The 15610-nt window shown below is 43.3% G+C and overlaps 1 long non-coding RNA gene across 1 annotated transcript in view; it reads left to right on the forward strand.

Annotated features, from left to right (window-relative positions):
• Nucleotides 1-14201: 14201 nt before the first annotated feature.
• Nucleotides 14202-15610, forward strand: part of LOC132429413 (uncharacterized) — a 91270-nt gene continuing 89861 nt past the window's right edge. Inside the window, exon 1 of the long non-coding RNA XR_009520339.1 lies at nucleotides 14202-14793. This is a non-coding gene — a long non-coding RNA (uncharacterized lncRNA). The remainder of the gene's footprint in view (nucleotides 14794-15610) is intronic.

Below are 15610 nucleotides of genomic sequence, written 5' to 3' on the forward strand. Positions count from 1 at the left end.
TAGAGACTTATTTTGGCCTCCAAAACTTGTTATTTCTTAGCACACCACTCACAGAATTTGTATAAAGTAAAAAATGCATGTAAACATATTAATATTTATTTTATTTCCAAGAACGACATCATTATTAGCAGACAGGGCCATGAAAACATACTTACACCAGTGCCAAAAGCCAGAAGCAACGCTGATTGCCTCTCTCTTACCTGATGCTCCTGCGCTGGTTCCCAGAAATACCAAGTTTAATATTCAACTCTGCAGCTCTGTTCCCTGCTCTAGCTTTTGCCTTGATGTTGAGTGGATTCCTTTGAGCCAGTAATGTTTCTATGTTAATAGTTAAGCTCTAATTCTCACGGGAGAATTATACTACTTTCTCTCACTTTTCTCTGATTTATCAACTGATTATGATTATTGTTTTTTTTAGGTTCAGGATTTAGCCCTCAACTGGAAACAGCCCAAATGCTCATCCACGGGGCAATGGATAAAAAATTGTGGTATATTCATACAATAGAATGTTAGCCGTAAAAAGGAACATGGATGAATCTCAGAATCATTGTGCTAAATGAAGGAAGCCAGGCAAAAAAGTATCTAGTGTATGATTCCATTTATGTATAATTTCAGGAAATGCAAACAAATTTATAGTGACAGAAAGCAAATCAATGGATGTCTTGGATTGGAAAATGAGGAGACTTTTGGATGTGATGGAAGCATTCCTATTTTTACTGTGGTGATGGTTTCATGGGGTTATACACAGGTTAAAAGTCATCAAATCATACACTTTAAATATGTGTAATTTGTGCTATGGAAAGTTATATCTTAATAAAGTTGAAAGGAGAGAAGACAGAGTGAGAGGTTGAGAGAGAGAAAGATGGGGATGGGGGAAGAAAAATGTTTTCTTTACGGAAGGATGCCAGCTGATATATAAATATATTTTATATATATATACATATATATATAGGATGCCAGCTGATATATAAATATATTTTATATATATATACATATATATATAGGATGCCAGCTGATATATAAATATATTTTATATATATATACATATATATATAGGATGCCAGCTGATATATAAATATATTTTATATATATACATATAGGATGCCAGCTGATATATAATTATATTTTATATATATACATATATATATAGGATGCCAGCTGATATATAAATATATTTTCTATATATATACATATATATAGGATGCCAGCTGATATATAAATATATTTTATATATATACACATTTATATAATGATGGAATTACAACATCACTATTTTGTAACTCCTCAATGTAACCACTTATGCAAGGGAGGATTATCAATGAATGCTAAAACAATCAAGTGAAAGATATTTACTTGGTCTTAAGGAATCCCTCCATAGATAACTTTTTAGTTAGAAAGGAGAAAATGTGCCTTTACAATGGAGAAATCTGGCAATTACTAACTTAACCAAGGAGATGAGCTTGGCATTACCCACAGTATACACCCATCTCCTACATGGTGTTCTTACCAGGAACGTTTAAGAGGAATCTAATGATGGAAAAACAGTCAGAGAAATCCAGAATGTGGAGCTTATTGCAGGCAACAGGCCTGGGCTCTACAAAAGATTTAGTCAAATGGAGAACAGAAGGCAAGGGGAGGGAATATCTAGGTTGATGGAAATTATGGAGATATAGTGACCAGATGCCATATATATATATATATATATAGTTTTTATTGAAATATAGTTGATTTACAATGTTGTGTTAGTTTCAGGTGTACAGCAAAGTGATTCAGTTATACATATATATACATAATCTTTTTTAGATTCTTTTCCATTATAGGTTATTACAAGATACTGAGTATAGTTCCTGTGTCATACAGTAGGTCCTTGTTGGTTATCTATTTTGTATATAGTACTGTGTATATTTTAATCCCAAACTCTTAATTTATCCCCCCTTCCCCTTTGGTAACCTAAATTTGTTTTCTATGTCTGCTAGTCTATTTCTGTTTTGTAAATAAGTTCATTTGTATCATTTTTTTAGATTCCACATATAAGCGATATCGTATGATATTTGTCTTTCTCTATCTGACTTCACTTAGTATGATAACCTCTAGGTCCATCCATGTTGCTGCAAATGGCATTATTTCATTCTTTTTATGGCTGAGTAATATTCCATTGTATATATGTACCATATCTTCTTTATCCATTCATCAGTCGATGGACACTTATGTTGCTTCCATGTCCTGGCTATTGTAAATAGTGCTGCTATGAGCATTGGGGGTGCATGTATCTTTTCAAATTAGAGTTTTCTCCAGATATATGCCCAGGAGTGGGATTGCTGGATCATACAGTAACTCTATTTTTTGTTTTTAAAGGAACTTCCATACTGTTCTCCATAATGACTACACCAATTTACATTCCCACCAACAATGTAAGAGGGTTCCTTTTTCTCCACACCCTCTCCAGCATTTATGTGTAGACATTTTGATGATGGCCATTCTGACTGGTGTGAGGTGACACCTCATTGTAGTTTGACTTGCATTTCTCTAATAATTAGTGATGCTGAGCATCTTTTCACGTGCCTGTTGGCCATCTGTATGTCTTCTTTGGAGAAATGTCTATTTAGATCTTCTGCTCATTTTTGGATGGGGTTGTTTGTTTCTTTGATATTGAGCTGTATGAGCTGTTGCAATATATATATTTTGAATAGTTCCTAAATCACAGGGGAAAACAGCTAGAAAACATATACTTGGCACAACTGGGAAAATTTGAGTATTACAAGATATTATTGAATTAATGTTGATTTTCTTAGGTGTGGTAATGGTGATGTAGTCGTATAAAAAATGTTATTGTTCTTTGGGAATGTGTTGAAATATTTGGGAGTGAAGTGTCCTGATATGTGTAGCCAATTTTCAGATATTTGTAAAAAAAATTATATATATATATGTATATGTGGGTGGGGGAGAGAGGTGGGAGGAACAAACTTGGCAGGAATTTAACAGTTGGTGAATCTTAGTATAGGCTTAAACATTTTCAAAAAAAAAGAAACAGGACTTCCCTGGCAGTCCAGTGGTTAAGACTCTGTGCTTCCAATACAGGGGGTGTGGGTTTGATCCCTGGTTGGGGAACTAAGATCCCATATGCTGCGTGGTGTAGCCAAAAAAGAAACAAACAAACAAACTAAATTAAAAAGTTCTAAAAAATAGAAATAAATTTACTCAACAATCCCTACCGCCACCACCAGAATTTCAGCTGCACGCTCTTTGCAAAGGACACAACTAAAATGCAATGACACAGGTTAGAAGTAAAGGGCTGAATAAAGATAAACAGCCATAAACTAATTTTTAGAAGTTGCTGTGTAGCTTCTTTAATGTCACACAAAATAGATTTTTAAAATCAAAAGGTAGTATTAGTCATAAAGTTAATACAGGATAAAAGGAAACATAATTCGCCAGGAAGATGAAACAATTTAAAACTTGTAATGTGTAACTTGTAACGTTAAAGGGAGCGCCTTTTTGCCCCTGGCTTCCGTGAGGAGAGCTGTTCCTGAAGCGTGTTCTGAACCTCTCTGTGTCCCCTGACTTGCTCGCCCTTGGGAGCAACGTGTCTGGCTGGTACACAGACGCCGATAAACCCATGTGGAGTCCAGCTTGGCCCGCACCTTCTCCCTCATGGATGCAGCTGCCCTCAGGGAGCGTGGGTTCCGCTTTTCCTCAGGGGCTCTGCTCTTCTTGGGGGAGCATTGCCCTGATCTAGAGCTGCCTGCATCTGGGGCTGGGGCTGCCTGCCTTTTTGGGGTTCATCCACAAGCCCATCTGGTTCTCATACTAAGATGTCTTCCATCTTAGCCTCTATCAGCAACAAAGGTGATATTCCGACCTACATCTTCACTTTTTATTTCTCAGTGTATCCAAGACCCAGAGACCCCAATAGCATGCAATCACATAGTGTTAAATATATGCAGAGAGAGCAAAAACTTACAGAACTATGAGGAAAAATTCAGAAATCCATAATCATGTTGGAAAATTTAGAACAGTACAAGTGATGTTTCATCTAAATGATAGAATAGAGAACTTTACTTCCAACAATTAGAGAATGCACATTTTTTCAAACATTCTGGAATATTTATAAAATTTTATCATGTCCTAGGTCACAAAGCAAGTTTCAATGAAAAAAAAAAACATATAATTAGACCAGATTTTCCAAGCACAACATAATTAAATATGAAATTAATAACTAAAACATAGACAGACCTCACCATTCTCTTACATTTGGATAATTGAAGCACACTTCTAACTAATCCATAGTTCAAACGAGAAGTCCTAATGGGTGTTAGAAAGTATTTATAACAGCAAAAATGAAAACAATAACAGTTAAACCTGTCAGCCATAGATAAGGCAATAGCTAAAGGGAGGTGTATAATAAGAAGGAAGATTTAAAAATTAAAGAGTTAACTGGCCAGTTCAAGAAGTTAGAAAAGTGAAATAGAAGAAACCCCTCCTCCCTTCAAATGAGGAATTTTGATGGAATTTCTAAGGTGAACCTATTTATATGGAAGGGAAAAGGGCCAAGGATAGCTTTGATAATTTTAAAGAAGAGCAAGGAGGGGAAATTGACTCTTCCAAACAGAGAGGTAAAAGATAAAGCTACACATAAGTGTACAGTGCCATGTTGGTGCAAAAATAGATAAATAGACTAGGGGCTACCACTGGCCTGTGTGCCAAATCCAGCCCACCGCCTGTTTTGTAAAGTTTTGTTGAGCACAGCCATACTCCTTAGAAGCTTTTGAGCTGAGTAATTGTCACAGAGACTCTATGGCCCACAAGCTATAAAATATGTGCTGAGTAATTGTCACAGAGACTCTATGGCCCACAAGCTATAAAATATGTGCTGAGTAATTGTCACAGAGACTCTATGGCCCACAAGCTATAAAATATGTGCTGAGTAATTGTCACAGAGACTCTATGGCCCACAAGCTATAAAATATGTGCTGAGTAATTGTCACAGAGACTCTATGGCCCACAAACTATAAAATATTTACTATCTGTCCCTTTACAGAAGATTTTGCTGATCCTTGAAAAAGACCAGTGGACCAATAGCAAATGGCATTTCAAATCAATTGGGAAAGAATGAAATATTCAATTAGTGGGTTTGGACTAATTGTTTATGCATATGGGAATAGATAAAAGTAGATCTCTGGGCTTCCCTGGTGGCGCAGTGGTTGGGAATCTGCCTGCCGATGCAGGGAACACGGGTTCGTGCCTCGGTCCGGGAGGATCTCACGGCTGGGCCCATGAGCCACAACTACTGAGCCTGCGTGTCTGGAGCCTGTGCTCCGCAACGGGAGAGGCTGTGACAGTGAGAGGCCCGCGCACCGAGATGAAGAGTGGCCCCCACTCGCCACAACTGGAGAAAGCCCTCGCACAGAAACGAAGACCCAACACAGCAAAAAAAAAAATAATTAATTAATTAATTAAAAGAAAAAAAGTAGATCTCTTCTTTGCACCTTACCAAAAAAAAAATTCTGGAGGGATTAGAGACCTAAATGTGAAAAGTTTTTGACAAAAATACATGCAATATCATATGAACTTGGGATGAGGAAGAATCTTATAATGTATAAAAAGCTTAAACTATAAAGACTGATACATTTGATTATATTAAAAATTGAAACTTCTGTACAATAGAAGACTCCACAGATGGACTTAAAAGACCAGTTACTCACAGGGAGGTAAGATTTGCAATGCACATAGCAGAAAAAAAGGTGAGTATCCAGGATATATAAAGAATTTCAAATCAGTAAGAAAAAGACAAACAACCCAACAGAAAAACAGACAAAGGATATTTCTGAACAGGCAGTTCACAGAAGAGGAAACCTGGGTAGGTTATAGAAAGATTTTTAACTTCATTAGTAATGAGGAAAATGAAAATAACAATGAGATATAATTTCACAGGCATCAATTTAAAAAATTTAGTCTGATTACGTTAAGTGTTGATAAGAATGTGGGGAAATCAGAAGGTTTTATTTGTTGCTGGTGGTGGCATATATTGGTTGAACCAGTTTGCAGAACAACTTAGTAATACTTGGTAAAGGTGAAGATGCACAAACTCTGTGACCCAGTAACGCCCCTTCCAGGGATCTCCTCTTGAGAGCTGCTTGCCCAGGTGCCCAAGGAGACACATACAGCATGTAAAGTGGCTTTGTTAGGAAGAGAAAAAAATTGGAAACAATCCATTTGCCTAACATTAGGGAACTGTCCACGATTTTACCCAGGGTAAGGCCTGGAGGTTAAATTGGAGAACCAGCACTGAGGTGTTATGGGATCCCCGGTAGAAGTCCTTATGGGACACAAATCAGGGAGTGATCGAGTGTTCCTGCTGGAGCAGGGGGTTGGTCTCATTAAAGGAGATGACAAGAGTGTGTTTTGAAGTATGAATAGCTGTTTGAAAGTCAGAAGGAAGACAAGACAAAGCAGAATAAGAAAAACGTGGTCCAGGGGTTCCCTGGTGGCACAGTGGTTAAGAATCCGCCTGCCAATGCAGGGGACACGGGTTTGAGCCCTGGTCCAGGAAGATCCCACATGCCGCGGAGCAACTAAGCCAGTGCGTCACAACTACTGAACCTGTGCTCTAGAGCCCGTGAACCGCAACTGTTGAAGCCCACGCACCTAGAGCCTGTGCTCCACGACAAGAGAAGCCACCGCGATGAGAAGCCCGCACACCGCAACAAAGGGTAAGCCCCTGCTCGCTGCAACTAGAGAAAGCCTGCATGCAGCAACAAAGACCCAATGCAGCCAAAAAAATTAAAACAAAAAAAACCCCACAAAACTTCATGACACTGATTTAGCAATGATTTCATGAATGTGACACCAAAGCATGGGCAATAAAGGGAAAATAATTGCTTAATTGAACTATATCAAAATCAAAACTTTTTTTTATAAGTAAGGCACATCATTTATTTTAAGGATGAACATTTCTCAGTTTTGGAGATTTAATTTTTCTGGTTGTAATCATTTCCCAAACTATTACTTATCAGCCATCAATATTTTAACCTTGAACATTAGGAGTCAAAGTAGTCTGCAGCATTAAAATAATCCTGAAAAATAAAATACCTAGAAAAAAATTGGGACCTTAATCCTGCAGATCAGATTCTCAAACTTTTTGGCTTTAACACTCCTTTACACGTTTAGAAATTATTGAGGATTCAAAGGGTTTTGTGTTTATGTGAATTACACATATTGATATTAATTCTAGTCAAAATTGAAACTGAGGCTATTTAATATTTCATTAATCATTTAAAAAATAACAAATAACATATTTGTATTGTCTAAGACAAAAATTTGTAAGAAATGTCTGCTTTAATAAAAAGATAGCTGGATTTTCATATCTGCATCGAATTTTTTGCAATATATTGTTTCAGTTGAAATATGTGAAGAAAATCTTGCTTCACACAGATATGTAGTTAGAAAAAAAGAAGTATTTTAATAGCCCTTTTAGATAATTATGAATATTCTTTGATATGACCCTAAAATTTGATAAGTGGCAGTTTCTTAAAGGTGAGTTGCAATGTGGAATCTGAAGCCGTATTAATGAACGTTTCAAAATGTTACATTATTTGCACTTGAATAGATCTGTTTTTACTTATGCATGATTTTGTAACATCAACCATTGGCCATTTGGAAAACACTGACTCACTGAGTCATGTAATTCTTCTGAATGTTGACACATCTCACTCTACAAGAACCAAGACAAACCCCACATATTTATTAACATCACCATCAGTCTCATCAGAAAAGTCATTAAGTATTGGGAAGCTGTCACGCTCATAGTGGCAGATGTATGCTTTCCAAAATTCTGATTTTTGCTTGAAAGATCCAATTTTTTTTCACTTGGCAACAAACATTGTCAGATATTTTCCTTAAAGTGACAAGCTCACTTCATTAATTTTAAAGAACATGCCTGCCAAATACCCAAGTCTGAATAACCACAGTTTGTTTGTCAGTCATGCTTTCAAATAAAAATGGTGTTAGTGTGTGTGTGGGAAAGGCTAGTTTAACTTGCAACTCAACTTATCACACCAATGCTTTTCTCTGAGACAACGACCATACTTTGGTACATAGCAGAATTGCTTTATATGTACTTTGCATGTTGACACAGAATATTAAAAAGATGCTCATTCCAGGGCTGAGATTAATAAAATTAATATTTTTATTGCTTCATCAGGAACATTAAATAAACTGGCTTTTCTCCTTTCTGGGAGTGCATAGTGTTAAGAATACAACTACTAGTACATAGTACCATTTAGCGCCGTGGCCTTAATCTGTGCTAAGCCACCTGCTGTTTTACTCACCATCACTTTTGCCCCATCAATGCACACGTCAACACAGTGAAAAGGGTAAATAATGTCTTACTATTAGGATGAAAATAGTTCTGACCTTGTGGACTTCCTGAAAGTGTCTTGGGGGTCTCATACTGAGAACTGCTGGTAGAGGGGATGGAGAATATTGGGGAGGAACATGGTCAGATCTGCAACTTGGGGAGATGGCTCTGCCGGAAGCGTGGAAGATGCGCTGGATGAGATAAGTGTGGAGCCAAGGAGACTATGGCAGTTTCCAGGAGAGATGATGAGGGTCCTGACCGAGGACAGAGGCTGTTGGCATATAGGGAGCACAGGAATAAGAAAAGTCACAGGTCCAGGGTGACTCTCAGCATCATGATTGCACAGCAGGATTCGCTGAGCTGGAAAACACAGGAGAAGGAGAGAGTGGGGACGCAGCAACTAGAGTCCAGCTTTGGTTAAGTGGACACTGAAGTGTTGTCCACAGAGAGTTGTCTGGAGGGAGCTGATTATACAGATATTGAGATACATGTCTGACAACTAAAATCAGAGGAGAGGATAAAATCGTGGAGGATGAGTCTAGTGCCTAGAACACAACCTACCTAAAGTCAGGCTTTAATGAATAGGTAGAGAAGGAATAATACAAAAGATAGAAGAATCACAGGAGGTTGGTGTATGGAAAGCAAGAGAGTGTTTCCAGAAGGCAAAGCTCAATGACCGCCAATGCTACAGAAACCTAAGAACTAGAAGGAGTCCACCGAAACGTAAACTCTGTGAAAGCCTTTAGACCACTGTATCTGTGGGCCTGGAACAGTGCCTGGTTCAGAGTAGATACAAAACAAAGATTTGTTGACTGAATAAATGGATGACTCCATTGGATGTGGCCGCTGAAGGCCGGTGATCACCTTTATCATAGTGGTTCTATGGGTGTAGAGACACAAGCCTGGCAGCTGTGGATGGAGAGTGAGTGGAAGGAGAGGGTAGTGTGCATTTTTTTGAGGAACTTGGTTATCAAAGGAAGTGAAGAGTTTAAGGGAGAGCTTGCACCTATCACAGGGTGAGGGAAGGCTTGTATTGAGTTAGGTCAATTTTTTTTTTTTAAGGATGAAAGAGACTTTTGAGTATGTTTTATCAGCTCTGGGGAAGGAGCCTTCAGGAAGGTATAAAGTTGGTGATCATGATGAATTCTGATCCTTTATTCACAACTCCCTGTCTTCTGCAACCTCCTTAGTCCCCAGAGCCACAGGTGGCTTGAAGAAATAGATGTTCTCCTTGATTCAAAGCAGATTTTGGGCAAACTTTGGGCTGCGCCCATCACCCACAAGGAAGGCACTGCTGAGAAATCATGCCATCTCCTACTATCTTCTTTTGTCCTAGCATCAGACTGTAACTGACCTCCATCCTTTGCAGTCTGGGTGTCTCGTGCGTCCCACCGAAGACGCAGACCAACGTCTAGTCTGAGTCCAGCCCTGGGAACTGCTTTCAGCCCTTGCCGAGTGCCTTCCTCTCTCCTACCCCCAGGCTTCTCCTCCCTCGCAGCTGCCTAAGTGCTACTGACTCTCCAGCTCTCCGTGTGGTAGCCTTCCCTCCCTGCACCTCTATCGTAAAGCCCATCACAGTAGATGGTGAATTCCTACTCACAGCCCTCGCTTCCCCCACTAGGCTAGGAGCTTTGTGAAGGTAAGTACCACATCTTGCTCCCTTGGGGTCCTCCACGCCTAACACGGAGTAAGTCTCACCAAATGTGTGCTGTGTGAGTGAATGAACAAATGGGTCTGTTCCTTATCCTTCTTCATCCTGACTGTCTTCACAGAGGAAGAAGACCCAGGCGAAGCAGCAGACTTAGAAACGGAACCCAAACAGTTGCCTTAGGTTATATGCAGTTTCCCTCAAAAGTCTAACCTTCTCTAGCTGCAGATTTAGGCTGTGAGCAGCCTGCAGATTTGGAGGCGGTAAAGACAACATCATAATAACCATCTATTAAACGTCAAAGGGAGAAAAAGTTAAAACACGAATGGATATAATTGCTGGCTGCCATAGATTGGTTCCTGGGCATTATAACTGGTTTAATTGTTGGTCTAGATACCCTTGTGATAGGCACCATATATAAATACAGACACACAGCGATGCAGAGATAACTGACAGAGGCTGTGACCTAGTGATGCCACAGCTCTGTAGCCTGAAGGGAAGAATTTTATCTGTTTGGTGTGTTTGGCATAATTATCTGTCACAAAGTAGCCAAAAATGACTCTCTTGTTTAACAATTACATTCCCTAAAGCCCAGAGTCGAGAGAATTAGTATCCTGGGCTGTGTGTCAGGATGCCTGGGGGTCATACCAGGCTCTGGAGCAGCCAGCTGTGTGCCCCCAGGCCAGTCACCTGTCTCTATTACTCAGTACACTTGTCATAGTACTTGGGCTCATGCATTCACTTATTCCTTAATTCAATACATATTTATTAAGCACTTACCGTATTCCTGGCACAGTGCTAGGTACTGGGAGTACCGAGAGGGAATAAGACGACGTTGCCGACCTTATTACAGTCCACCGTGAAGGTGACGCAGAGAAACTGAAGCCCCGGGCATGACAATGCTGTTGAGGTATGTCCCGGTGCTGTAGGGGGACAGGGAAAGGGGTAAGTGGGACTGCTGGAGAAGACGGTGAAATCTTGAGAGGGGGAGGTCTTTGAACTGGGTTTTAAATGATTAGCAGGAGTTTGCCAGGCAGAGAAAAAAAGAAATGCCATTCAAAATAACAGGAACATGGTATCAAAAATAAAAATGTTTCGGGAATGGTGAGTGTTAGGTGGGTGTAGTTAGACTATAAGGAACTGATCGGTGTCAGTTAGTCTTGGGCAGGTGTCTGGGTATTTTCTAGTAGGCTATAAGGCAGCAGTTCTCAAACGTGAGCGTGCACCAGCATGACCTGGAGGGCTTGTTAACACAGATTGCTGGCCCCTCCGCCAGACTGAGCAGGTCTGGGGTGGGGCCTGAGGACCGGCATCTCTAATAAGCTCTCAGGTATGGTAGATGACCTGGGAGGGAAGATGGGTTCAAATCAGGCTGTATCTTACCCTGATGGCGTGGTATTACCCAAGTCAGTTTACCTCCCTGAGTCTCAGTCTCAGTTACCTCCTTGGTGAAACGACACCTGCCGGGCAGCCTTTCTTCTGCCGACTGCATTAAGTGAGAGAATGTGTGTGTGAGCTCTTCGGATACAGCAGGTGCTATCAGAAGTGCTAAAAAATGTGTATATGTACACACACAGAGATACAGACATAGCTTTTAGTACCTCTTGTAGCACATCGAAAACTCCAAGAGACTTAATGAATCCAAGAGGTTTGTCAAGACTGTTGGATGGGGACTTGCCTGGTGGTACAGTGGTTAAGAATCCGCCTGCCAATGCAGGGGACACGGGTTCAAGCCCTGGTCTGGGAAGCTCCCACATGCCGCAGAGCAACTAAGCCTGGGCATCACAACTACTGAGCCTGTGCTCTAGAGCCCGCGAGCCACAACTACTGAGCCCATGTGCCACAACTACTGAAGCCGCACACCTAGAGCCCATGCTCCACCACAAGAGAAGCCACCGCAATAAGAAGCCTGCGCACCGCAATGAAGAGTAGCCCCTGCTCGCTGCAACTAGAGAAAGCCTGCGTGCAGCAACGAAGACCCAAACACAGCCAAAAATAAATAAAATTAATTAATTAAAAAAAAAGACTGTTGGATGGTTGCTCTGTGTGTGTGTGTGTGCGTGTGTGAGAGAGAGAGACAGAGAGAGAGACAGAGAGAGAGAGAGAGGGAGAAAAGGGGAATGAGATAGAATATGTCAGAGTGGAAAAAGGAGGCTGATGTTAATTCCATTTTTACCTTCGAGTTCTGGTCTCATTTCCAATAACATCTTAGAAGATTTCTTAATTAAAACAGATCAGCATTTAGAAATCTTCAGCTAGGAATTTCTCCTTGCTGTCAAATAAAAATCCTTTCTGGGTCCCTTAGGGACCTCGGGGGTTCTCTGTATTTGCACTGTTCTCCACAAGCTTGGAAACAGGCAGTACTGATCAGGCTCAGACTGAATGCACCCAGGCTCTTTAAACAAATGAACATCTAGCCAGTTCTAGAAAACCTTTGCTTAACCTTGGTGTAATTCTCCACCTCCACGGTATTGACAGGCCAGGTTTCAAGAGCTCCTTTAACTAAATATGACTGAAGTTTCCCTTTCATCAGGAAGAGCCACTCGGAGGCTGTAACATGTTATTCTGGAGTGCCTTGGCAGGCACACTCTGGAACGGCAGGCTATCAGTTTACCCACAAGTGAACAATTAGCCGGGTGGTGTGGTTAATCGCAGCAGCTTCACCATGGAAAAAGAAAAATAATATCCTTCCCATCTCATCCCAAGGAAAAGAAAGGAGACATCTACCAATTTGTAAGAGGATAATTTCCTAATTACCCCATGAAGGTTGTTATTTCTGGTGGGTCCTTAAATCAGGTTGAGAAGGGTGAAATCTGATCCTTTAGTGATGAAAAATGTTATTGTAGGATTAAGTTTTCACACAGTGTCTCCTACGGCTTAAGGAAGAAGTTGCTAATTTCCCCCAGTAGCTGTGGAGGCAGCCGGTGTGGGCAGAGGAAGGTCCACAAGTGGAGAGGCCTGAGCTGGGGCACTTCAGGTTGGCCCCAAGGTGATTGTTTAATTACTTGGGAAAGCTTCCTCCTGAGCCTGAGGAAGCCCCAGCACATTACATGACTCATAGCATATTAACTTCTAAATGTTTTAGAAATGAGGCTTGCCTTAGTTTTCAGCTACCATTAAATTCCCCTCGAGGCATCTTGTGCAAAAAGGAGGGGTGTTCTGGCACTGATTACCAAACCATAAGCAATCCCGAGCCACACACGGGGCACTTCCAGAACGTTGCCTACTCCTCAGGAAGGAAACTAACATTTCTGGAGGCCCCACCAGGTGTTCTAGAATTTTTTCTTCCACTATCTATCTCCTTGACTCTTCTCAGCAACGCTGTGAGACAATGTAAAGGCTGCTATTTTAAAGTGGGGAAAGTGAAGCTCAGAGGCTAATACCCCAGTGGAGGAGCTGACCATTTGCTTCCAGAAGGGGTAGGCCCCCGGTGCAGTGTTCAACCGGCAGAGCTCAGCTCCTTCGCTTTCCTGTCTGCCCCCTCTCTGACAGCGGTGGGCTAACAGGCCAAAGACGGGGAAACGGAGAGGTCAAGGGGGAGAAGGTGGCAGAGTGGGAGCAGGGAAGTAAACCTGGCACCCCCTGGATGTGGAGAAGGGCTGGGCTGGAGGGAGAGCCAGGGCTGGTACTAGGAAGAATAGCCAAGCAAGTGAAATGCGGCTTTGTTCTCACTCTCTGCAGTTCCAGAAGGCCCTCCCTCCACCCCCGGGATCCAGCCATTAACTCAACAACTATTTATTAAGCGCCTCCTAACTACGGGGTACCGTAATGGGCACTAGGGATACGGTAGTGAACAAACGCAAATTCCCCCGCAAGGAGCCTACGTTCTAGGGGTTTCTCTCCAGTGGCTTCAAGCTGTCTTGGGCTGCTTAGAATTCCCTAGTAGGGTGTTCCCTTTCGGTTCCTCTTCACACGTACGCGCGCGCACACGCACACACGCGCGTGTCCGTGCCCCGCAACCCTCGCTCGTGCTCACGTGCACGCACGTCTACGCACATGCACCGACACACACGGGCTCACACGTGCGCGCTCGCGCAGACACGCACAGAAACGCAGACGCACACGGCCTGTCGTGCCGCCCCCTCCCACGCCGAGGGCGCAGCGCGGAGTTGCGGGCAGTGGACGCGCGCGTGCGCAGGAGCCGCGCGTCCCGCGGCCGCCGCGGAGGGTCTCCTAAGCAGTGCGGGCGTCGCCGCCGCCGCGCGCTCTCCGGCGCGGGAGGAAGGAGGCCGGCGCGGAGCCCTGGGAGCCCGAGTCCCGGCGGTCCCCTCCGGCCGCACAGCCGGGCTCCGCGCTGCGGGCAGACGGGCAGCGTCCCCGGACACCGCGGCCACCCTCCCTTCTCAGCGATTCCGTCTGGGCGGCCGGATGGGAGGAGAGGGCAGGTGCGCTGAGCTGCGAACCTTCGCGAGGCACGGTGGGGAAACAGCTGTCGAGCGTTTGGGGAACAGCCTCGGCCCTGAGTCTGTGGCGGAAACTTGGACTCAGGGCCCTGAAAGCTGGCCGAGGGCACTGTCAGGAGATGCGGGACTGGTCCGTCAGCTACTGCTTTCTTCCAGCGCGTCTCAGTCGGTGGTTTGTTTCCCACCGGAGCAGCCCCCGCGGCCCTGCGCACAAACACACTCGTTTCTTTCTCGGGCGCCTCTCTGAGCTGCGCTCCGATGCCGCCGGGCGACTCCTGACCCCACCACCTTTGTTTCCTCGGGCCAGTCAGCACTTCTGAGAAGTTGTCCTTAGGCCATTCCCACCTCCCTGTGCTCTCGAGGAGGAGAGAGAAGAGAGTGGCAAGGTAGGAGAAGGATTCCCTTCCCTGGCCGGGACCCCCTGGCTCGGTTCAGAAAGCCCCAGCTCCGAAGGGCGCTGTGCAGTTGGAGGGTATCTGTTCTGTCTCCACGCAGTCAGGGGCGAGCGTGCTTTCTGGGGTTGGGCCTGAGGCAGGCTTCTCCTGCACCCCTTGTGGATCAAGGTCAACAGCAGGAAACTGACACAGAGCTGGGTTCTGCGTCCTTGCGTGAGCGGGGAGACACCGCCTGAGAGCTGGGGGGAGAACTGCCCTCATTACCTGTCTGTTAGCACTTGCCCCTGGGAATCACCACGTTTTACTTATCACACTTACTGATAGACGTGTATTACCATCCCTATTTTACAGGGGAGGAGAGCGACTCTCCCAGGGGTTAAGTGACTTGCTAAAGTTCACCTGTAGCTAATATGGGGGGCAAAGTAGGACAAACTGGACCACCTTCAACTAGTTTTATTACCAGTAGGAATTCATTTTCCTGTTTCTTGCAAAGCAGTGATAGGTTTGGCAGTTAGGCGGCACTCCTGCTCCAGACATGCCTGGTTCATCTCTGTCCTATAAACAGCCCTTCTACCTCCTAGATTTCTCACACAGTTTTCCCAACTTGGAATGCCGCTCTCCCTTACACCAATGCGACTCCTACACATCCATCAGGGCCCAGCTGACAAACTCTTCCTGCACGAGTCTTTCCCCTCCCTCACTAGCCTTCACCCATCTCCCTTTACTCCACGGCCCAGTGTTCATATTCTGGGCCATAAAGTCTAACCCTTCATTATGTCACTGCTTTTTATGATTCTCTCATTGTTTC

The sequence above is a fragment of the Delphinus delphis genome, chromosome 8 (genome assembly GCF_949987515.2).
Source record: "Delphinus delphis chromosome 8, mDelDel1.2, whole genome shotgun sequence".
NCBI classification, from domain to species: domain Eukaryota; kingdom Metazoa; phylum Chordata; class Mammalia; order Artiodactyla; family Delphinidae; genus Delphinus; species Delphinus delphis.